The sequence below is a fragment of the Phlebotomus papatasi genome, chromosome 2 (assembly GCF_024763615.1).
Source record: "Phlebotomus papatasi isolate M1 chromosome 2, Ppap_2.1, whole genome shotgun sequence".
NCBI lineage: Eukaryota > Metazoa > Arthropoda > Insecta > Diptera > Psychodidae > Phlebotomus > Phlebotomus papatasi.
This window is the reverse complement of record NC_077223.1, coordinates 78,662,219-78,688,076: the sequence shown is the minus strand read 5'-3', so window position 1 is coordinate 78,688,076 and position 25,858 is coordinate 78,662,219. Positions and strand designations below refer to the sequence as shown.

General features: G+C 33.0%; 1 protein-coding gene across 9 annotated transcripts in view; it reads left to right on the top strand.

Moving 5' to 3' along the window:
- Nucleotides 1-25,858, top strand: part of LOC129804547 (protein encore) — a 177,809-nt gene that overhangs the window by 7,801 nt on the left and 144,150 nt on the right. For all 9 annotated transcript variants that reach the window (XM_055851915.1, XM_055851909.1, XM_055851918.1 and 6 more), the window contains exon 2: nucleotides 11,975-12,352. The gene's annotated coding sequence lies outside the window, so the exon portion shown is untranslated. The remainder of the gene's footprint in view (nucleotides 1-11,974; nucleotides 12,353-25,858) is intronic.

The window sequence follows — 25,858 nt, the reverse complement described above, 5'->3', positions numbered from 1 at the left end:
TTTTTGACATGGGTATAATTGATTCGGTTTGTGTAGCATTCAGTAAAAAATCTTAAATCTTGGATATCATTTTCCCTACGAAGCTGCACAATCTTCCCCTACGCAATCTTCATAGAACTCAAAAAAGAAAATCTTGTACAATTAATGAATACTAATTTTCAATGATTTTCGGATATTTTTTGTAGTTAGTCCAGCTGAACAGTTCGTTCTTAGGCACCATTCACCGGAAGAATCTCCATCTTGGATTATTCAGGGTCAAAAGCTTAATTTTCACCCGATTCGGACAATTAATTCATTAAAAGGTTAAGGATTTTTTGAAACCCACTTCTTGAACAATTTTCAACTTCAAGATGGTTTTGTGGTGATTTATAGACAAATTTAATTCGACAATAATTATATAGGGGAAAGTGCCCATGCTTGATACCATTGGAAGCTTCGTAATGACTAAATTTTTCCTATGTTTCTCAATAAACGTGACTCCGCTTCGCAATATATTTTAAAAACTGGCCACTTTCGCATAGTTTATAAAATATGGTTGCGATGAGTCACATATATATTGTGAAACATAGAAAATTTAGTCATTAAAAAAACTTCCAATGGTATCAAGCATGGGCACTTTCCCCTATGCACTAGAAAAATTTGCGAAAAGGAATATAAGGCAGAGCTCCTTCTCGGGAGGAGCAGCTGGCAAAGCCTCTTTATTTTTAGACTTAGAGTTTATTTCGAATTGAGCGATTGATTGTATTTAATACAATTTACGCAAAGCACATTGTATTCTAATTTTCCCTCTTAATATTCTTCGTTTTTTCATCTGTCAATTACTATCCTGGAGCTCAAACGGTATGAGATATCGACTTTTGGTTTTTAGTGAACCCTCACAATTGTAGGCATTTTTTAGAGACGTAATGTCTTGTGCTTTCATCTCTACATTTTCATGTTTTTCGAAAACGATTTCCACGATTTCTTTCATTTTGGGGATATTCCAGGTGAATTTTCGTTCATTTTTATCAATGATCTCTAATCAGACCTTCTAACGATTTACGTCAAACGATTAAATCCTTTTAAATGATTTCACCGTCAATATACATATTTTCAGATCAGGGGTGACATGATAACTTATTTTCGATACTATCGACTGTCAATTCTGAGAAATTTAAATGATAGCTGCACTTCCTGTAACTAATATAGAAGTTTATCAACAGTCTCATTTCTTTAAGAATCTCACAATTAATGGCCCAACAATCCGTAGAAAGTCATTATTCACTTTGTCTAACAGATATAGATTTATCGATACTATCGATTCGATAGTGTCGAAAAGTTATCATTCCACCCCAGTCTAAATAGCGCACTTCCTAACTAATTTCAGGTTTGAAGATTGTTTTATGTAATTTTAAGAATCAGTGTAAATCGAAAAATCTTTCAATGTACTTACAATTTGTTTGGAATAAGTTCAAATTGAAGATCGATTAATAAAACTCGTTTCTCGTTATTTAAATTTCACAACATTTTATATAGGTATCAAACACGATTAATATCCTCAATGTTCGTTAGAAAAAGAAACATTCAATAAGATTTATATTTTTTATTAACACTAATTTATTGCAAAATAAAAATCACTAAGAGTGTTTTCACTGAATTTCCAGATTAACTTTCGATTCTCAGATCACTGTCCTACATTTAAAATGCAAAGATATTTAAACTAAACATATAAATTGAAGTTTATACAATACTTCTATTTTATGGTTTTTTTAACTCGATGTTTTTGCTATTTTGCTTATTATAGCAAAAGTATACAAACCATAGAAATTGATAACATTTTCCTCAAAGGAAAAAAACTTTTTTCCCTGGCGAGTTTAATTTTACATGATCTACAGTTTTCAAGATACAGAAAATTGGCTTGTCAGATTTATTTTTTACGATTTTGTTTAACAAGAAAAGTTTGATTTTGCCTTTTTTTTGGGAGGATTTTCAAGATATCAGGAATTTTTGCGAGGAAGTTAACTCGACACGATAGTCAAAAAGTTTGATTGGAAAATAAAATAACCGCGGTGAATTTAAATGCGTGATTGTTGAGGAGAAGAAAGGTCCCAAGTTAACACACTTGAGCTTCATTCTGTTATTCTTATAGCCTTTGTATTCACGTGGAGGGATGGTTTATTTTATGTTGGTGTGTATGGAAAGTATTAAAGTGTCGTGTGTCGCAAAGGAGGAAATACTATAGTGAAAATAAGAGTTGTGTAGAAAACGCTTGTGATAAAAATACAAGCACATAAAACATCTTGAAAAGTCAATTTTAAATTTGTTCAAGTGCGCTAAATTCTCTGTGTTGAGACACATTATGCGGATTATTGGTTAGTAAATGGAAAACACTTTGTGAGAATTTGTAATATGTAGCGTGGTTTTGTTAAGTGATAAATTACAATAATGTAAATATGAACAATTGGAGTGTTAGTCAAGATGAAGATGAAATTTCCACCAATTCCTCATCTTGTTTGATTTTCTTTCATATTTTCCTTTCCTTTGGTTTGTTCCTATATTTATTTCTAACTCTTGTAGAATAATTCGTTTGCAGAAAAAAATTGAGTCATATCATATTGTATGATTATGATGGCTCAGGATAAGACAATTTGTATCACGGAAGCCACATATGAATAAAAATTCAATGAAAAGCGGTAGTTTTACTTAGAAGTTTTTGGTTTCAATTTAAAAATTTGCGTTAGTGTTCAACAGAAACCGCATCAATAATATATTGTTAGTTATCAAAATATCTCAATGTGTAGGGGTAAACAATATTGAAAGACAATATGGAAGAGAAGTCATCCATATTGAAACGAATATTGAAGAAATTGCCTCCACATTAGACAAATTTTCTTCAATAATCCAAATTCATGTCCATATGTTTTGCTAATGTGTAGGCAATTTTCATCAATATTATATATTTATTGCAAATATTGATGAAATTTTCTCCTAATGTATAGACAGCTTAACACAAGATTATTATCAAATTGCGCGTCTGACAGATTACAACTATTTTTTCTGATTATTGTAAAAGATGGCATAATGTCCCAGGCTTTGCGAACTTATGACTTACAGCGAGGTCCGCTTTCAAAGAAATTCTCTAGACCGAAGAAAATCAGCTAATTCAATCCATAAATAACACAGAAAAATTGCACAGGAGAGGTCTTTGGAATAAGTTATGGAAACGCCGCAATATATGCAAAATATTTTCGTAGTCAATAATTGGCTATTATTATAATAAATTATTATAATATAATAAATTATTATAATAAATGGCCGAAAATTATTTTCGGTCCATTTTCAGTGTGAATATTGTTTTATAAGAAATGCCTTTCAAATTGACTATGTAAAATATTTGCATACATTCAATACATTCAATACTACTAAAATTATTGTATAAATGAACTCCTAAGTAAGCAATTCATATCAAATTCTTTCAATCCCTTTTCACTTAAGACGGAACACTCTGTAGTTAGTTACTATACCTCTAAAGTACTTTCGCATCATTTACCGTTTATCGGTTTTCAATTTATTTGAACCGATTCATAAATTACTCAAAAGATCGCCCAAAATAGCTTAGGAGTAATAAAAATAAATTTTGGAAAAAAATAGTTAACGTTTATGAACCGGTTCATTACCGATTGGTAATAGATTAGAACCAGTTTATGCTTGTCAAGAATTCCGAGATCTTTCCAACAAGCTCAAAGATAATACCATTTTCGGTTGAGAAATACGCTCTCTAGAGCCTGTTTAACCTTTCACCTTTAAAAACCGTTATTAGCAATGATTCACCGATATTTTCGTATAAGGACGAAATATCCGCCTAGGTAATGTCTGAAGCATATTCAAAATGATTAAAATCGCACGACGGGTTTTCGAGCAAACCCGAAAAAATATGGTTTTGGCGGGGAAAGGGGGATTACTGAGGTAAGGGGAAAATGAGGAGCATGTTATTGGTCCCAGAGTCGACTTATGACTCAAAAATTATCACTTATTATTCAAAAATAATTTATTTATTGATTACTTTCTTAATATTTTCTTTTTTTAATGATTTGTTTTTATTTTATTTTTAATATTTTTAATTTTAAAAATACTTATTTTTTAAATTTAAAATTTTATGGTGATTCTTTATAATTGAGCGCTTTTTGTGGAATGTACAAAGACTTTGACGCCCAAATCTATCCATAAACCGGATGACATTTTGCCTCAAATGCCCAATTGAGAGAGAGTCTACTGTAGTTGAATGGAACACTAATACCCCAACCAATTGGCATATACAAATAGGGTAAAGTGGTACAATTTGGACAGGGCTTTTTGTCTTGATAAATTTAGTACTTAATTTTTATTTGTATATTTTTAATGCTTTAGTTTTATAATTTGGTTCCTTGTGCTTAAAAACAAATTTTGTACTGTATTTATCAAGAAAAAAGCCATGTCCAACTTGTACCGGCGAATTGTCCAACTTGTAACACTAATTCCAAATTATATCACTTTATCCTATACCGAATACTTTCAACTAAATAAGAAGCATGTCTCTTAACATTCCGATCCGTTTTACTTACTTTATTTTGGAATAAGAACTTTATAGATTAATAGATGATTATTGCGAAAAAAGTAATAATGTTAAGGGAGTGCGGGGAGATGCTATCAAATACGCGTCTTAACGGTCACCTAATTTAAATTCTTTACATTAACCCAACAGAAACACCATTTAATCATGTAGTGTAATTAACTAAGAAATGAATTTGCCACTCTGAATTTAAATCAGGAAAGGGAATGGAGTAAAATATTAGCAAAATCGATGTTATGTCAAACTTTCCGTGTTTAATTTCGTGCATAAACTTTGCATGACTTTCCATGATGTGAGAAAAGTAATGCAATGAAATGTATTTCGACCATGTTATTGAAGGACTAAAGTTAATAAAACTCCTTTCTCGGAAGCAATTCGGATAAAGTTTGCGCAGAAATAAATTATCCGAATTTGCCTAATTAGTGATATAGTATTCACATGTTTCTATTGGGTTAAATTTGTCTTTAACCACTGATTGAAATCTTTGAAATCCTTGATGAAGTAAAAAATTGAGGAGATAAATTCCTTTAAAAACGAAAAGCTAAAAAGTAAAAAACAAAAGGAAATATGAATCGTAATGTCATTAAAAAAGGTGTGATTATGTAAGAATCATACTTAATAGGTTGTCAAATTCTTTTATCGGACGATGGCTCAACATTCCAAAATCTGAGCCTGAACCATACCATAAGAAAAAAATAGTAAAACTGACCGAAATTAAATTGACGTATCTGAACAAGTAAATGTTTATACAAGAGTGGATTTTTATAAAACTCTTGTCACGTTCCTTTCATTTTGCTATGTATTTTAGAAGCTTTTTTATTTCTTTAATGTTTCTTTTTATGCATGCAAAGGGGGAATGGAACTATATTAAGGGTCTTTTCATAAAACTTTAACTGTTGTTGCATTCGAATTCAACTTATTTTTTCTCCATTTGGCGTTCTTCCATCTCCTAGATTTTGTTCACGATATAGTTTTTAATTTCCTTTAAATTTAAATTGAACAATGCTGCATGGGATGAGAAATTGTAGGATATGAGGAAAATCAGGTGAATGATCCGTGCAAGAAAAATTGCAGACACCTTGATAAAACTTTTCATCATCAACACTTAATCTATATTGGACTATTTTTTTTTTCTTATTTCTTAACGATTTCTTCTCTTCTTTGTCATCACATTGTGAAGAGCGATTGAGTGCGAAAGTACCAGGAGATGATGGAGGATTTGTGAATTGGAAAAGTTTATCCACATAAAATACAGAGAGATATGAAGGCGACAAAGAATGTAGACAGTGATATGATGGTGGAAAAGTTGATATATTTGATAGAATTTGTAGACTTTATTGTTATAAAAGATATTTGGTGATGCATTTGGGATATTCGTAGAAGAACCTTTGAAGAATTATTTTATCCAATGACAGATTTTTTTAATTCCCTTTAAATAGATTATATTTGTGATTATATTATACATTATTGTAATAGAATTCATTTGAAAAATTTTGGTTTTATAAGTTTGATACAAATTAAATCAGTTTTGGTAAATCTTATATCCTAAATTTAATTGTAGTATTTCTCTTCTAATTTTGAAGTACGCTTTTATAAACATTTCTAAAAAAAACGGTGAGAGATATCGACTTCCAGTCTTTGGTGATCTCCCCCCCACAAGTCAAGATTCTATAGCGAGCTAAAAACTTTTTCCATGATCTTCAGATCTGTGCTGTTGCTAGTCCAGCCAAACATTTCGTTCATGGACACCTATGACCGGTTAGAAGTCCTTCTTGAATTATGCAAGATCCAAGTTTAGGCTCGTTCACAGTCGGTAAAAGAGCGCTACTACCTTTATTTTGAAAATACTGTTTTTTTTGTTTTTTTTTTTTTAATTTTCTGACCCATATAAAATTCAAACTCGGAGAGATATACTCGTAGAATTTTATAGTCTTCTCTTTATTTATATCTAGATATAATATATTTATATCTTTATTGTTTATTGGTTCTGTTCATAACCTTTCGAAGAGACAAAGTCAATTCAAGGCCAAGCCAAATCTATTCGAAAATTTACCGGAAGCCTAAAGTGCAAGTTCACGTACTCGCCGCATTAGCGCTGACTGTTGTTTCATTTCGAATTACGGTTTGACACAATCGTTAACAATAACAGTAAAAGTTTGCTGCAAAAACTGAATTTTTGTGTAATTTTGTGTAATTTCCAAATAGCAAAAGTTTGAATTGCAGTTTCATTGAAATAAATATTCTTTTCATGAACTTACTAATTTTTATGTAACTCGTCGGTTAAAACGTTCGAACTTCTCTCTGATATACCTTCGAATCGGTACAGAAAAACACTCAACCGGAAAGAGCTTTCAAATCGGGAAGGTTAATACTGAACGAGAGAATTTACTTCCCTTCAAATTAAGGTATTTTCTTAAAATTGGCCCTGGTGATTTCGTTCATTTTACTACTCAACTCCAGAGAGAGAGCAGTGTAAATAAAAATCTCTCGATTTTTTTACTCCCCGGAGACTACTTTTCTCAACATATCTTCGCGTTTCAAATGATTTTTTTCTAGTTCTAGAGGCCAAGCGCTTAGAGATAGAGACTTGGGACCTTTGGAGAACCGTCCTTCTATAACATGATTCAAGGATTTTTAACATGTCCCTCATTTTTCCCCCACCCCTCCCCTTTCACTCTAAAACCATGTTTTTAGGATTGCTTGGGACACGTTGTGCGATTTTTCCATTTTAGGATTTCTTTTAGAGATTATTCAGGAGGACATCTTATACGGAAATACCCTTGGGTCATTCCTAATAACGATTTTTCAAGGTCAAAGTTAAAAAGACCCTAGAGAGCGTATTTCTCAACCGAATGGGGTCGAGTTTGTATTCGTTGGTAAGGCCTTGGAATTCAAAACCAATCTTTCACAATCTTGAACAGATTTCAATCGGTTCTGATGTGGTAATGATCAGATTTATAACCGATTATTATTTTTATTCGAAATTCAATTGTATTACTTCCTTAGGTATTTTGGTCGATGTTTTGAGTGATTTATAAGTCGGTTGTAAAAAAAAACTATTTAAAATTTACACAATAGGGTAGAATAACCTATTTCAGAACCAGAACCAAATGGGAACATTATTAATTAAAACTTATTAATCTTTATGGAATTTCGATTTATCTGAAGCGCAGTTTCTGCATTCCCCCTATGGTGTTGTGAAGAATGACCATTTAGATGATATCTTGAATTAGGTTATTCTACTCTATACCTTGACTCATCAAAGCTACTTCCATTAGATATTCCAGCAGATTCACTTTCCAATTTAGATTTTGAATTATTTAAAAACTATAAATTTGAAATGTATTATAGAAAATAACAATTTTTAATTTATAATCGTTTGACTTGTTTACATGCTTGGTGCAAATATTGCAAAAAATAATAACTCGAAGTTTACGTGATTTCATTACACAAAATATGATATTCCACAGGGTGAAAGGAATTTTTTTCCAAGAAAAGGGTTAAAAAGTTTAGCAAAAGAAAATAAATGAGGATTCTTATAACATAGAAGGTATCTTTTATACAGAAAGAAGAAAGAATATTGCATTTATGTAAGCATACAGTAAGGATTTATGGGGTTATGTCCACACAGAATATGTTGTTTACATGTGAAGTTGTTTTTTTCTTTATATTTTATTGAGGGTAATACGTGTTCAGTGTAAATTTTATATTACTTCTACTACAATATATAATATTCAAGAATGCAGTTTTCTCAGTTTTCTTCTCTTTATCCATTTTTATTTATTATCTTCAGGGCTACTTCAGTTTGGAGCCAATGGTACATATACATATATATCTTGCAGGAAAATTTTCCTGAACATTTGTGCCAATTCAATTTATTGAAATCGAAAATTTAAGTTGCAAGCCAAAAATCATATGTTAAAAAAAATCCTTTCAAATTCTGAAGATGGTTTCAATAAATGGGAGACTTTTCTTTTTGAAGTTTTTTTAGTTTTCGATGTATTGCGATAATTTTTTCAAATGTCAACAGAGAAAATTGTTTTTCTTTCACGTTTGATTACGTCAATTTGAGAAAATTATCTGATGTACGTGCGTTAAATTCTTATTAAAAACTGTCTCAGAAAAAGATGTACAATACAATGAGTTGAGTGTGTTTAGGAAACATTTGTGAAATAATGAATTAAAAGAAACGCGATATGCTCTGATGCTGGAATGAAAAAAAAATGCAAGGAGAGAATACAATGAGAAATCTCTCTTAAATAGATTCCTCTGAGTTGATATAGAAGAGTAATACAAGGATATGGAAGATTTTCCCCCTAAATTTCTTCAGTCCTTACTTTCAATGTAATGGTGCAACGTATAAATTATCCGCCAAGAGGTTTGCAATCTTTTCGTCGTAGGTCAATGAACCTCGAATAAAAATCAGTGCAGATAGACTCTATTCTCTTCTATCTTTTGCTTTTACACGGGGTCCCGGGATTAGGTACATTTTCGAAATCGAAGAAAACCGCGCAGAATGGCTTTATGAACCCAGAAAATTTGCATAAGTTTAGGAGATTGCTCTTGAATGGGTGCAAACACAAGTAGAGTTTGACTTTCCAATCGTGTCTTTTATAAAAGGTAAATGGAACTCTATTTCCAAAAAAAGTCGTTGATGTTCGAAGAATTCAAACTCAGTTTCGAATTTCACTTTAAATTTTCGAACACGGTGGGAAAAATTTATCAAATATCACACTAAAAAGCTGACAAAAGAGTTACTCATTGATTATGGAGTAATTGAACAATAAGTATCGTTCTGTTTTTTATTCCTCACGACAATGTGAAGAACGGCATATTTTGACACTTCAACACTTCGAAATTCGAACAGATAATTCAGCACTTTGCAGAATTATCAACAAGAATGTCTCTTATGTGGCTTTTCAAATAGATCTTAGAATTTTTCAAACTCTACTTGTGAATGATAAGAATAAGTTACAGGAATGCCATGATGTATGCAAAATATTATTGGCACCAATTTTATGGGTTATTTGCTATTTGGCTATTTGAAATTGATATGTTTTCAATAAAAGTGTAGAAATTCCATAAAAAGGGCCAGAAAATGGATTTCAACTAATCCATGATATAGAATTTCGCTTCTTATTGCTCCGGCACACTTTTTAGACCAGGAATTATTCTCTCGCACTCTTCTTCTTCTTCTTTTGAACATCACAACAAATTCAATTTCGCTTAATTGAATTTAGAGTGCGAAAGAATGAAATAGACATATGTAATTCGTGTAAAAAAAAGCGATGTGAATTTTGATTTCATTAAATTTCCTTGGTATAAAAGGGGCGCGGGAGTCATTAATTATTTCCAGTGGATATGAAAATGTCAAAACCTGTGTACTAAAATTTAGACACGTACTAAAATATGAGGATTTATTCAGAAAAAGTTAATTTAAATTTTAAAATGTTAAGGATATAAGGAATATAATAGCCGTACTCACTATGGCGTTGTTATCTCGTAATCTCCCTAATTTGTAATCTTGTTACAATTTTCCATTCATAAAATACATTACGAGAACATAACGAGATAATGGACTCTGGAGTGCGTAATCTTGTAGTCTCGTAAAAATTTTATTTTGTTAAGTACTAGCAGCTAACTTCATGCCTTTCCGGAAGCTTTCGGAGCTTTCAGAAAAAGCTAAAATTGAATGAGAAATGACATAACCTTAGAATTTGTGCAGTGTTTTGGTTTGAGCCGGTCATCAAAAAAAATTCATAGGGTAAAAATTGTAATTTCGTAGGAAATCAATTTCTTACCTGCCTTTCTTCTTAAACATTCACATCCAGAAGATCGCAGTTTGCCTCCTGCTCCAAGAAATTAATAAAACGCTGTTTATTGTACTTGCGACTCATTGTGACGACAAACACCAAAATGTAAACAAAAAAATTAACAAGATTACGAAACGTCAAAGTGACTATTTTGCCACTCACGATGATGGGCTTAACAGCCCTTTACAGATTACAGATTACAAGATAACAACGCCATAGTGAGTACGGCTAATGTTTCTGATCTTGTTTGTTAATCTATTTTCATTTTTAGGGTAACTGTACCAAATTTTAGCATATAGTTGCATTCAAGCGTCAATGCCTTCAATTTGATGTTTAATCTTTTTTTTTAATTGATTTTTTTTTTCATTTTAAGGAGTTTTTCTTGGAATCTTGCAGATAGTTTATCGGCGTTTTTTTTCTAAAATCATTCTCAATACATTTTAAAATCAATAAAAATATAGACATAGCTTTGGGTAATATTTCGGCCACCTTGATTCTCACAGTTGCTTGCCCTTCTAAATTATTCCAAAGTCTTTTTTATATCATCTCGTTCGTCGAAGTAACACTTTTTGATTTTTTTTGCACTGTATAGTCTCAGAGAGTATGCAAAAATTAAAAATTAATGGAAATTTGAGGAGGAAAAGAAGTGGCCGAAATTGCAAGCTGACCGAAATTTGCTACAGATGCCCTATAAATCCTAATTTTAAAACTATTATAATATAAATCATATCGTTTCATGTAGTACATTCATATACTAAAAATGATAGGCTTTGCTTTATCTTTTTTAAGTTTTAAAAAGTAATACAATAAATAAGTTCATAGTAATTTTACGAACATTAGTTTGGAGGTAATTAGTAAATAGTTTGACAACTTTCTTTTCAAAATAGAGGCTGTTTTATTGCTAATTAAAGTGTTATTTGTTTATTAGCTTTTTTTGGTAAGTTATAGCTGAGGTCGAGACCTTTCCAACGATTGGTCCTGAGCACAGTTTACTCAACGCGATTCTATACCTTTTGAAACTCATCCTAAATCGAATTTTCAAACATTCCGAGTTTCAAGCACTCCGATGTCGCCTGTAAAGAATCTCAGCTACCATAAGCTTATCTGGGTTTATTATTTCGTGATTTTCTCTTTCCCTGCACATTTGTAAAGTCTACTGCTTTCTTTCTATTGATTTTCTTTTAGTTATTGACCTTTATTTTCGAAAATTGATTGTATATTTAGAGGAATTTATTCCTTACTATTTGCTATCTTTACAATTAATCACAATAATCCTTCTATATGTTATCGTTCAAGAGCGTGTAGTGAAATAATCTATATGCCTTTAATTTATAAATCAAGTCTCAGGGAGACACTGCTGTACTCTAAGCAGTAAATCAGATGGTGGTAATAGAGAAGTAAAAGGGAAGGAAGCGGAAGGAAATGTGATTAATTGTGGCAGTGAAACCAACTTACCACTTGTGCTAGTGTTATATTCATGCTAAAGAGGAAAAATCCATAATTTTTGCCCCTTCTTCTAATACTATCACCGAGGTCAAGTTTACAAGGGAATTTTTCTTCAATATCTTTTCAGAGAATTGTAATTTATTGGTAAAGATCGGTATACGAGAAAAGCAATTTCAACGTTCATGACTTTGTGACGCATTTGAGGAGTTTGTGTGGTGGAGTGTCGAAGAGGGTGAGCTTTTTGATTGGAGCTGGCTGTGAACGGACTCTGTTGGTCCTCCAGTAATTAAGGATCGCCTCTAATATCTATATTGCACATATATATATATATATATATATATATATATACTCTTAACGGAAAATGGCAGTGAAAGGATATTAAAAATTTGATGGAATCACCGTGTGAAAGACTTTAAATTGTCACATTCAATCGTATTCTCTATCTCGTTTTCTACAATCTTCAAACTCAACTTTCTGCCAATTAACACGGAAAAGGTGCTACAAGGTAAGATATTTTTCTCATTATCTCTTTTCATTTTACTTTTATAATGTCGAAGATTATGTGATTGTTGTCTAAAAGACTTAAATTTCGTCTATCGATTTTCTCAGTTGTTACTGAAGGAACATTTAGACTAATTTTGTTTTTCTTATAACGATATTTATCGTGAAATCCGAGTTTTGCCACTACAGCAGGTCAAATGGTGACTTATAGTGACTTAATATCCTCAGGCACCTTTATAAGTTGATCCTTGGAAAATTAATATGACTTTAATTTTTTCCTAAAGCCCAGAAAGAGATCTTTTGTCAAATTTTGCGAATAGAACGTTTTCCGAATATGAAGGAATAATATTTGACAGACCTCATAGGCATTAGCAGAGGATGACCAGAGGATATTCTATCTTTATGTATAGCTGACCTTGAATTATTCTTTATAACAATTTATCAAGGTCAAAGGATAATAAGCGCTGCGGATTGTAGCTCTGAACAATTATTTGACAACTTTGAATTAATTTTAAAGGTCTTTGAGTCCGGAACAAGTTCAAAATCGGTTTTGTTTTAATCGATTATGAACTAGCATTGAATTGTATTAGTTCAAGGACTCTACAACCGTAGTGGCCAAATGTCAACCTTATGCATACGAAACACGTGTTCAGTTAGTTACCATGGATTTTGAGAGAAGTTTCTTTGATAGTTCATTGTTTTCAGAATACAAAATTTAGAGGCCCCTTATTTTCCGCAGATTATTTTACAGTCTCTATTCTACGTATTTGATCCTCAAAATCTCAGAAATGTGAGGTGTTCTGTTATTTAAGATGATTCAGGTGCCCCTTGGATGTACAATGCTCTATAAAGAATCCTGTTAGGATTTTACGATTGGCTTTGTAAAATTCATGCAGATTTACAAAATTTTTCGTTATAGATCGATAACGAAAAATTACGTTACGCTTTTAGCTGAGATTATTTATAATTTCAGTTTGATCTTCCCGTTACCTGAGCTGCAGATCAAACAGTTAGAGATAACGGATTTACTTTTTTTGGGACCCCTCTATTAGTGAAATTACCATTACTGCAACTACCGGTACCATCATATTTCTTCATCCACGTTCTTGCCTTGTAAAATGATGTCACGCTGTTTGTCCGTATATGCGTCTATTCGTCCGGTTGTTACTACGCCTAGGACCCAAACGATTAGAGATATAGGCTATCTTCGGAGCTAGAGGCTTTAAGTCTCTAGTGAGTGTATTTCTCAATCGCATGGGGTTGAGTTCGGGCTCGGTGGAAAGGTCTTGAAATTCCCAATAAAACTAAACCAACTAAACCGATTCCAATCAGTTATGAATCAGTAATGAACCGGTTTATAACCGATAATTAATCTTAATTCTAAATTCAGTTATACAGCTTCTGAGGTGTATGTTGGTCCATGTTTTGAGTGATTTATAAATCGGTTCAAATCAGTTCTAATCCAGTAATGAACCGGTTATGATCCGTTTAGTAGTTTTGGTCCGAATAAAATCAATTCTATTACTCTTAAAAATATTTTGGGGGATTTTTTGAGTGATTTTTGAATCGGATAAAATCGGTTCAAAACCGGTAAACAGTAAATAGTGCAAAACTACTTTTGAGGTGTAGCATTTAATTCATGAGTTCGACCACTTTGCAAAGCCTGGAATGCTTTGCCATTTCTTTTTTATTACATTTTCTTTATTCCATATTCTTACTATGTCAGTTATATTAAACTAATACAAATGTAATGCTTTAAAAAATTGTCCTTCATTCTCATTAAAAGAAAGAATTCTGGACGATGATATTACCTGTGACTGTGGGGAGGTAGACTATCTGATATTTGTGTAGAGTCAGTGATCTTTTTTGTGCCAATACCGGTGCAATTCACGTGGACCGTTTCCGGTCAAGACAAGTATAAATTTTTAAAATTTCTTCGACACAGTAATAATTAAAATGAACAAACTACAGTAGCATTCGATTTTCATGATGTGTTTTAAGATATAACAATGATACTTTAGTAGGGGAATGTAGGCAGCCTTCGCACATTTTTTCATGTTTCATATTCAGGACTTTTTTGTGACTAAACTGTAAAATGGACAGTGAATTGCACTACACCAAAAAGTTTTCTGATCTTTTAGGTTTCTATGCATGCCTAGTTCACTATCACAGAATTGTTGGTTTTTCCTGGACAGGAAAATGAAAAAAAAAATATGACGATTTGTGCGATTCTTGCCCCCGGAGGCAGTGTTCACACGATGGGGGTTTGGGTTCGTCATTGCTTTTTTTTCTTGAAATAAATTTTATCTACAATTAAAAATTATTTTCCGATTGTTATATCTTTCGTCTCCTTTGGGACTCTGGGTACCTATGGAAACAACAATTTTTTTAGACTATCTAAAATCAATAAAAATCCAATTTTTCTGGATAATTACAAGCTATAAGGATGTCCAAATCTAGGATATTTTTTGCAGGATCCTAATTAACTCCTGAGCTTAGATATTTTTGGTCAAAAATCGTGGATTTTCGATTTTCTGCTTCTTTGCAGATATTGTGACTTTTTTGATATTTCTAGACCAGAATAAGGAAAAACCTCTCGGGGCCAATAAATATGATAACTAACAATTACAGATTCCATCAATTCGAAAAATATATTTTTCTTAATTTTTCAAAAAACTTGTTCAAACTTTATGGGTACTCTCGTCCCCAAAAATCTAGAGGTCAAATGTAAGGTTATCCCGCCAATGCCCGCCATTTGCTTTTTGACACAAACCTTGTAAGAAAATTCCAAGCGGGAGCGATATTTTTGCCAATATGGCCGATAATTTTGACATTTCGCAGCGAGGGAGATTGCTTTCAGGGAAGTTTTTCCTGATTTTAATGAATTGTGATCGTCAAGGAAGTGTTTTTTGGCTCTTGAGAAAGCTTAATGTGTCTGCAATAAGATCTTGTTGAGAGAAATGTGTGTTAAAGTGTTATTGTGTGAAATATTTTGAGGAATCTGTTGGCAAGCAGGAGCTGGGTGTCCTTTTTAGCACTTCCTGGACATCTCAGAAGATACTGGTCAATAATTCTTCTTGTTTTAGTGATCAACATTGTAAAGGAGTCATTTGACACGCAAAAATAATTCACAAAATTGATATTATTGACTTTTGGAAAATTGAAGTTTGTCTCCTTTTCGTTCTTTTGGGGACGAGAGTACCCATGAGTTTTCCAATTTCCCAGAGGCGTAAAAAATTCTTTCTTTACAAAAGTATCATATTTGACCACTAAGACTTACAATAAAGTGAGTTTTACTGAAATTCGTTCGCTGGATATGTTGTGGTCCGGAAAGAGTTAATTTATGGCTAAGAAATGCGGAACCAACTCTTTGGAAATAAAGAGAAAACGTGCATCGTTCAAAAGCTCACACGTGCGAAGCCTGCCTACATTCCCCTATTACTGTGTATCAAGAGTATAATTCGAAATATGAAATCCTCCAGGGGATACATTAGTCTTTGATAATCATATGCAAAATTGCAATGTTGCGCTGGAAGCTTACACAAATGTGAGAGGGATGAAATTTGCGGAATATAAATGAACCATTAATGCTATGCAGTCTGACATATCGTATTTATTGGTATCCCTTCTAGGTATAGGTCTCCGGTTCATTTCACTCAAGCTCAACTATTTTCACCAGATATAATAGCGGGCAAGGGGTACTTTCCATAATACTCCCCATATTCTGGGGATGAGCCAAAAGAGTGTTAGAGCGAGAGAGGCTGTGATTCGGTGAGAGAAGGATTCTGTGTATGGCCTATTTAATTCTATTGATTTTCTCGTGGTTTGTTCACACGGAGTCACACACAAAATGCTCATTTCACGAGGTAAATGGGAGGGGGGGGTGGTAGGGGTCGGCTATATTGTCAAATGGTTCCGATAATGTATGTATACACATGTATATATACGTTTGGTGCGTCTGGTTTTCAATATTTTGTGCACCATCTGCAAAACCATTAAAATCAGTACTAAAATATTTATGTTGAGTTGAAAAGCAGAACATTGGATTGCAAAATGTTGTTTTTTTTTAATTTAACAGTGATTAAATATATCGAAAATATTTTAATGAAAAATAATATCTTTTCAGTGTACTTGTGCGAGAGTCTTGGGGATTATTTCCTAGCTTAACAGCAATTTCCTCTTTTCTGTGTTCAATATTTATTAGGTTTTGTTGTGAACTTGACAAGTTTTGTCAATAGCTAAAGGGCCTTGGATAATTTCGCAAGTGAAATTGCTGTGCCAAAACAAAACAAAAAGAATTCAAATAAATTTTCGTGAACAATTTTAAGATAAAATAAATATTTTTAGTATAATAAAAAATAGGTCTCTTTAAATATTTTATATCAAGTTACAAGGCAATAGCTTTTGGTATGAAGAGAAATACACCTATTCATCGAGATATTTCCTAAAAATTGATTATGTTGGGAATTCCCAATAATGTTTCCGCAAATATTGGCACGTATGGAGTCATTAATGGCATTTTGTTTCTTTTTATTGCGGATTTTTATAAATAGAAATAATATTAAATTTATACGACTTTTTTCTCTTTATTTTTGACTGAAGTCATTTCCTAAAAGCCTTTATTTATGAAGAAAAATTTTCACTGATTTGGAAAAGTTAGAAAAAGTGAAATGGGGACAAAAATAAGTCTTCATTTTATTCAGTCATTCAGGGGCAGTTTCATACAGACTCATGGGGAAGATTTCTGTGGTCAGTAATTAACCATTTTAATTAATACGACTTAAAATGTTCATTAAAAAGGTTTTGTCACCGTTGTAATCTATTATCAAAATTAAAAAAAAATATATATATATATATATATATATTTCCCGAAAACACATGTAAAACAAATTTAACAAAAAATACTTTTATTGTTTTATGAATTACTTTCAAATTGTCCATTTCAGTGTTACAATTTTTTAAGTTATAATATATTCTGTACAATAGTCTATAGTCTATATGTTTTTCTTAGTTATTATTATTAATCGTATCGGGATAGGGGAAAGCTTTAATCGTTTGCACATACGCTACCATCAAACACATCGTATTTCTTCCGTATTTATTTATGAATCTTACCTATGGCTATATATTTCAACAGCTAGTCTTAAATCCCACCTTTCCTGAAAAAATTGGGAGTCTAATCCTTTTTTCCTAGTTTCAGGAAGCATAAATTAAAAACAGGTCCAAAATTTCTTAATCCTAAATCCTCAGTGTGCAATGTGCAAGTAGAGGGTTAATATTTTAATTGCTGACTGTTAACGCTCTAGATTTAGGCTGGACAATGTCCAAAGCCCGAGCGTTACCCTCAAGTGTGAAATATTCTTTTAGTCTATGCAATTATTGTAAAAGTGTCATTATTGTACTGGAAGTCGAGCAGTGAAGAAATAAAGCAACTTAGAGAAAATCGAAGTGTTTGTTCTTAAAGCGCATCAGGACATCTCATGGCGATCCTGCCATGTTTTTCGGCAGTAAAATTTAATGTGGAATATATTCAAGTTAAAGTTGTGAACTAAGTTGTGAAGTTGTTAAAAAAAAAAATGAGGAGAAATTAGTGTTTTTGGAATTGAAATACTTTTGAAAAAAAAAGTGAAAGATAATTCTAAACAAAATTAACTAAAAGATCGAGAAAACTATGGGGTGTAAATGTAGTTGCCCAATTGAAGAGGGCAAAGCAACTATTCTTCAATCCGGTGCTGGAAGCTCAGCAGCCGCATCGAGCGAAACGACGCAACACAATCAGCCAGAATCCTTCCCTCTGAAAGACGTCGTGCTGATCACAACATTAGCTGTAGCCGCAACATTACTACTTCAGGTAGCGTGGCAAAAGACCATGAAAAGGCTAGAGAAACGCCAGCAAGCACAAGTCCCCAACCTCACCATTTAAGAAGACATCAGATGTAGAGCGGAACAATCGAGGAAGCTGATACACCATCATCCCAGGGATATGCCAACGATATATACTACAGATAAGTCAGAAACATTTTAATGGAAAACCTTAACACTATTTTGTCAGAATTAGAAAGAATTTTAAGAAATTTTAAGAAAGATGGGCCAAGTAGAGTAAATACAAAAGAATTTCTAGATGAAAAAATTAAAAATATCGAACAATTGTACAATAAATTTCGTGAAATAACAAATCAATTAAGAGGAACAAAAGTTACAGAACAAGAAAAAGTAAATATTGTAGACGTTGCAAATCGAATAAGGTCAGTGTACGAACAGTTGAAAATAATTCTAGATGAGAAATATAAATTACTAAAATCTACGTCACAGACTGTTGAAGAAATTGAAAAAAGAGAAGATGTGCAAAATCCTGAAGAGAGTATAGAAGATTTAGAAGATCAATTTGTAGACACCAAAGAAACAAATATGTCGGAATTTAATCTTTCAACCGTAATAAAAATTTTGCCAGAATTTGACGGTAATAAGGATAAATTAATAAATTTTATTGAACTATTAAAACTTCTTGGCGAAGATCTAGGACCTACGGATCAAACAAAATTAGTGAAATTTGCTTATCGTGCTCGTTTAACTCAACAGGTTCGTAATAAATTATCTTGTTACGATGAACCCAAAAGCCTAAATGATTTGACAAAATTGCTTCTAGAAAATTTTAAAGTAACCAAAACTGCCCTTCAGATGCACTCAGAATTAACTAAATTAAAACAGGAGAGTTCGGTACAAAATTTCGTTGATCAAATCGAGAAACTGATTGCTGAATTAAATATGGTTCAAATTAGTTCTCAAGGCACAGAAGCTGGACAAATGGTTAGAGCATTAAATGATCAAATTGGACTTACAGCATTTCAGAAAGGTTTAAAATCTCAGTTGAAAACAGTAATTCAAGCATCGCGTCCCAAGACCTTATCAGAAGCTACTTCCCTTGCGTTAGAAATTGAAGAGCCAACTGAAGAAAAAATTTTCTATGCAAAAGGAAAGCGGGGAAACGCTAATCATCGCGGAAATTTTCGTGGAAGATATCAGAGTAGAGGCCGCGGTAGAGGATCACAAGAAAATTCAAGTCATAGAGGATCCACTTGTGGATCAGGTCGAGGAAATTTTCGAGGTCGATCTTCAAATCATAGAGGAAACTCTAGAGGATCACAAAATTATTCTTCATCGAGAGGAAATCACAATTCGCGAGGTAATGGAAATTCACAGTCCAATGTACAATCGCAATCCGCCTATTATGCAGAATCAGGTACTGACCAACCACAAGTCGTAAATTATGCCGACGTGAATCCGTATCAATTTTCAGAAGAGTCGTTTCAAACATTTTTCGCATAACATGAACATTTACAAATTAAATGGCATGAGTTTTTGGAATGTAAAAGTCCACGGCAGACAACTATCTTTCCTGTTGGACACAGGAGCATCTATGAGCGCTATAAAGAAAGAGAGTTTAACAAGACAAATGTGGGTGAATGAGAATGAAAAAATAAAAATCAATGGCATAGGTGGAAGTATTAAGTCAATTGGATCAGTGAGAATTGAAATGAATGTTAATAGTGAAAATGAGAAATTGGAACATAAATTTGTAGTGATTGAGAATTTTATGTCTGAAGTTGATGGGATAATTGGTACAGACTTTTTTGCAAAATATTTAGCAACTATTGATTTCGAAAAACTTAAATTTACTTTTTGGCATAAAGGAAAGAAAAATGTGGTACCACTGTTAACTCAAAATACAGTTTGTACGATGATTCCATCAAGATGCGAAGTCATTAAATATTTTAAGACAAGTGAAACGAATGATTGTGTTATAATTCCTAGGCAGTTAGGATGTGGAATATTTGTAGCGGGAGCCATTGCCCGACCAATAGATGGTATGATACCTGTGAAAATATTGAATGTACGAAATGAAAGTGTTAGTATAAAAAACTACATACCAGAAACTCATGACGCAAACGATTACTCAATTTACAATTTCGGTGAAAAACGCAATTCGGCAGAAAGGGTTGAAAAATTATTCAAAACTCTTGATTTGACCCAACTTAATAAAGAAGAAGAAAACGCAATTCGTGCAATTTGTGCAAAATATGCCGATGTATTTCTTTTAGAAGGCGACCCACTTACGGTGACCGACATTTATCAGCAAACAATCAAGCTGAAAGAAAATTCGCAACCTATTTATGTCAAGCCGTATAGGTTACCTCAATCCCAAAAACAAGAAATACATAACCAAGTAGATAAACTTCTTAAAGAAGGCATAGTAGAAGAAACAAGGTCAGCATGGTCCAGTCCACTCCTTGTTGTGCCTAAACGTCCAGACAAAGATGGAAATAAGCAATGGAGGATGGTCATAGATTATCGTCTCCTAAATAAAACTATAGAGGACGACAAATTCCCCTTACCAAATATAACGGAAATTTTAGATTCATTGACAGGCGCTGTCTATTTTTCTCATTTAGATTTATCCCAAGGATATTATCAGATAGAACTTACCCCAGAAAGCAGACCATGTACCGCTTTTACTACGGACAAAGGTCAATACCAACTCACGCGACTCCCCATGGGACTCAAAATAAGTCCCAGCGCTTTCTCAAGGGTAATGACAGTAGCGATGTCCGGATTAAATAATATTTCTTGTCTTGTTTACCTTGATGATTTAATCATATTTGGCCGTAATTTACAGATTCATAATCAAAATTTATTAAAAGTTTTTCAAAGATTGCGGGAAGTTAATTTAAAACTAAATGCAAAGAAATGCGCATTTTTGAAAAAAGAAATATTATATCTTGGACATGTTATCTCAGCAAACGGAATTTTACCAGATCCCGAGAAAATTTTTGCAGTAAAAAACTTTCCAGTTCCTAAGGATGCGAATGAAGTGAAGAGATTCACTGCATTTGCAAACTATTACAGGAAATATATACGAAATTTCGCAGAGATTGCTGAGCCTTTAAATAATTTAACACGCAAGAAAAATAAAGATAAATTTAAATGGACAGCTGCGTGCCAATCATCTTTCGATGAATTAAAAAATAGATTGTCAAGGCCCCCAGTCTTGCAATATCCCAATTTTTCGGAAGATAATACATTCAAAATTAAAACCGATGCCTCAGGTCTAGCAATCGGCGCGGTATTAACAAATTCAGATGACCGACCAATCGCTTACGCAAGTCGTGGTTTAAATAAAGCAGAGAAAAACTATGAGACTATCGAAAAGGAACTGCTAGCGATAGTGTGGGCTGTCAAGTATTTTAGACCATATATTTTTGGCAAAAAATTCATAATTTACACCGATCATCGTCCTTTAGTATATCTTTTTAGTTTGAAAAACCCTTCAAGTAGACTCACAAAATTTCGTTTGATTTTAGAGGAATATGATTTTTCAGTCATTTATATAAAAGGAAAGGATAATGTCACGGCAGATGCCTTATCCAGAATTAAGCTAACTTCGAACGAATTACAAAAATTAAAAGGCGAAATTAATAAGGCAGATATTTTTGTCACAACAAGAGCACAACGGTTAAAGGAATTACAAAAAGATTCAAAACAAATCGAAAACGGACATGACGATTTTGTAAGGCAACCACAAATTTCTGAAATTCTAAAGAGACCAAAAAATTCAACAGAATTACGAATAGTAGAAAACTTTGATTTTGAGAAACTGAAAGGTCTTAAATACATAGCTGATCCACAGAAGCAAGTAACTTATGTGCCATCAAAAAGTATAATTTACTTAAATTTTCATACTCGATCAATATCTGCACGAGATGCGACGTTGAGAGTACTGATAAAATTATGCGTGGAAGAAAATATTACAGAAGTAGTATTAATAAAAAATATCGATAATGATAAAATTCCGGAATTTATTGAATATTTAAGGCGCCGAACCACGCAAGAACTCCTAAAAAAGGGCCCATATATTGTAATAGTAGGAGGAGTTCAAAATATTGGAAAAGATGCGACACGACAATTAATCCTAAATGATTTTCATTTGCTTCCTAGCAGTGGACATGCTGGTATAAATCGAATGCTAAATAGTATTAAAAAATATTATTATTGGCCTAAAATGAAAAATGATGTAGAGAATTTTGTAAAGAAATGTGACATGTGTCAGAGAAATAAACATACTATTCCAATTAAAGAGAAATTAAATATTACTACAACAGCTAATTCAGCATTTAAAAAGGTATACCTAGATTTAGTAGGACCTTTGGAAAAAGATTTAGAGGATAACGCATATATTCTAACCCTACAATGTGAATTGTCGAAATACGTAGTAGTTACTCCATTACAAAATAAAGAAGCAATTTCAGTTGCTAAAGCTTTTGTCGAAGAATTCATTCTTAAATACGGCGTTCCTTCTGAGATAGCCACAGATCGTGGTACAGAATTCATCTCAAATGTAATGCAGGAAACATGCAAACTTTTAGGGATAACTCAAATTTTTGCGACTGCATACCACCACGAATCGATAGGAGCACTTGAGAATACACATAAAGTTCTTGGAGCATACTTAAGATCTCAAACTACGGAATTTCCTAATTCTTGGAGTAAGTGGACACCCTTTTGGTGTTTTGCATTTAATACCACTGTACATACGGAGACAGGTTATACTCCATTCGAATTAATTTTCGGAAAGAAATGTGCGTTACCTTCTAATCTTCAAAATAATGTCGAACCAATATACAACTTCGATAATTATCCAATAGAACTGAAATATAAATTACAAAGAGCATTAAGAGATGCTCGTGATAAACTAATAGATTCGAAAATTAAGAGAAAGGAAGTACATGATAAAAGTAGTAGACCAATAGAATATAAGAAAGGAGATATGGTTTTAATTAAAAATATTGTAGAAAATAAATTGGATGCACTGTATAAAGGGCCCTATAAAGTAATTAAAGAAAATGCATCTAATGTTATAATTGAAATTAATAATAAGGAATACGAAATACACAAAAACAGGACAAAACTTTATAACTAACAAATGTAATGATTTATGATGACTTTGCTATGAATTGGACAAATCTTGTAAATATATAAAACTAACAGGGAATTCAATCATAAAAAGAAAAACAAACAAAAAAAAAATAATAATTTTTTTTTCTCTAAGGGGGAGGTGCAATGTGCAAGTAGAGGGTTAATATTTTAATTGCTGACTGTTAACGCTCTAGATTTAGGCTGGACAATGTCCAAAGCCCGAGCGTTACCCTCAAGTGTGAAATATTCTTTTAGTCTATGCAATTATTGTAAAAGTGTCATTATTGTACTGGAAGTCGAGCAGTGAAGAAATAAAGCAACTTAGAGAAAATCGAAGTGTTTGTTCTTAAAGCGCATCAGGACATCTCAAGTGTATGATAGTTTGGGTTGATCCTTTTCCGCCAAATTTTTCGAGCTGAGGATCAGCCTGTGTCTGTTTTCGGCATAAATTATCATACATCTGAGGATTAAGGATTAGCGTTTTAAGCGTAAATTTCTATTAAATGTGCACACTTTGATTGCTGAAAGACTTCTTAAGTGCAACATATCAATGGATTTTTCGTACAGTAAGGAGCACTCTGATCTTCTCTTTACTCCAATCTTAATGTATTTTTAGATTTTGCGACATTGCGTACCATTAATATCCATTTTTTTCACCCTATTGACATTTCGAAAAGCACCCAAAAACCCCCAAAGTGAAGCTTTTTACTTTCAGCATTTCCGCTGATGTCGCCTAATCCCCTTAATTTCACTAGACCTCACGAATTTAGAAGATCAGCCTGATCCTCCAAATTTTAGGCTGATCCCTGAGTGTATCGACACCAATCCTCATTTTTCGGGCTGATCCCTAAGTAGGTCCCTGTGTCTATTTTGGGCTTTAGAGAAGATCAGCCTCATCCTCCAAATTATGGGCTGATCCGTTAGTATATCGACACTAATTCTCATTTTTCGGGCTGATCCCTAAGCCGATCCCTGTGTTTATTTTGGTCTTTAGGCTGATCCTTTATCGCCAAATTGTTCGAGCTGAGTATTCTTCTCCAAGATCAGCCTGTGTCTGTTTTTGGCATAATGCCCTGGACACACTTACGACTAAAGTCCAGAGACGACTAAGCTCGTTCATAGCCAAGTCAGTTCCTGACACACTACAAACGAGGCTTAACTTTTTCTGTCACTCGCAAAACATAACTTTCGTGGGTTTTCTGAAGATATTTTTACTGAAATGCACTAGTAGTCCTTTGAAAATGAAACTACTTGTAAATTTACTTCACAATTCACGTATAACAACAAGAATTATTCAATAGAATCGCCTAAATTGGCTTAAGTCGCGAATTAGCTTGCACCTCACAAATAATTGTATTTAACAATAATTATTGCACGTGTACTGAGACATGACATGACATTACAAATAGTTTCATTTTCAGAGGAGTATTAGTGCACTTCTGTAGAAACATCTGCATAAAAAGTCTGGAAAGTCATGTTTTGTGGATATCAGTGAATGCTAATCCTCATTTGTAGTGTGTCAGGAACTGACTTGGCAATGAACGAGCTTAGTCGTCTCTGGACTTTAGTCGTAAGTGTGTCCAGGGCATAAGAGCCTGAGGATTAGCCGAGACACGGCTTATACAGAAAAAAAATTGTAAAAATGTCCGTAAATGTTTGTGAATTCCTATGGGGGAGTTACGAAATGCTCGTGAATCGTATAACCCACAAACATGTTCGTAAAAGTTTGTACTTTTTTCACAAACATTGTTCATAACATGATCATTTGACGAACTTTTTTGTACTTCTACAAACATTTGTTCATAAATGTTCGTAAAATTTTGTCATTTGTTCGTAAATGTTTATTTTCCTGTCGAACATTTTACGAACATTTACGAACAAATAACAAAATTTTACGAATATTTTTTGTGTATTTACGAACATGTACGAACAAATGTTAGTAAAAATATAAAAAATGTTCGTCAAATGATCATGTTACGAACAATATTTTTGAAAAAGTACAAACTTTTACAAACTTGTTTGTGGGTTATACGATTCACGAGCATTTCGTAACTCCCCCATAGGAATTCACAAACATTTACGAACATTTATACAAAATATTTTTTTCTGTGTAGCGTAATTATACATTAGAAATAATGGTCAAACTGCATTTTCATCATTTTCCACTAAAAGTCGTCTCTCGGCTTAAGTCGTAAAGCGTCTAGGGCATAAGTCACGAGTTCGAGTCGTAAAGCCCAGGGACGCTTTTTTTACCTCTCTTTCCTTAATTTCTCATCTTTCTCGAGATTTCCTGATCCTCTTCTTCTTCTTCTCTTCTTTAAAGTTTTTGTAGGGGCCGGACGTCTCTTGACATCCACACAGCCCTTCCTGATCCTCATCGTTCCGTTCCCGATTCCAGATCAATATTCAACTTTTCGACCTCAGCAACGGTTTAATTTTAAATGCGCCGTTGGTGCTGCCCTCTGTAACTCAACAGAGAAATACTTCACCGGTCGTCATTCAAATATTTTGGTTGGTTTTGTGTCTGTTTCGACCTCCC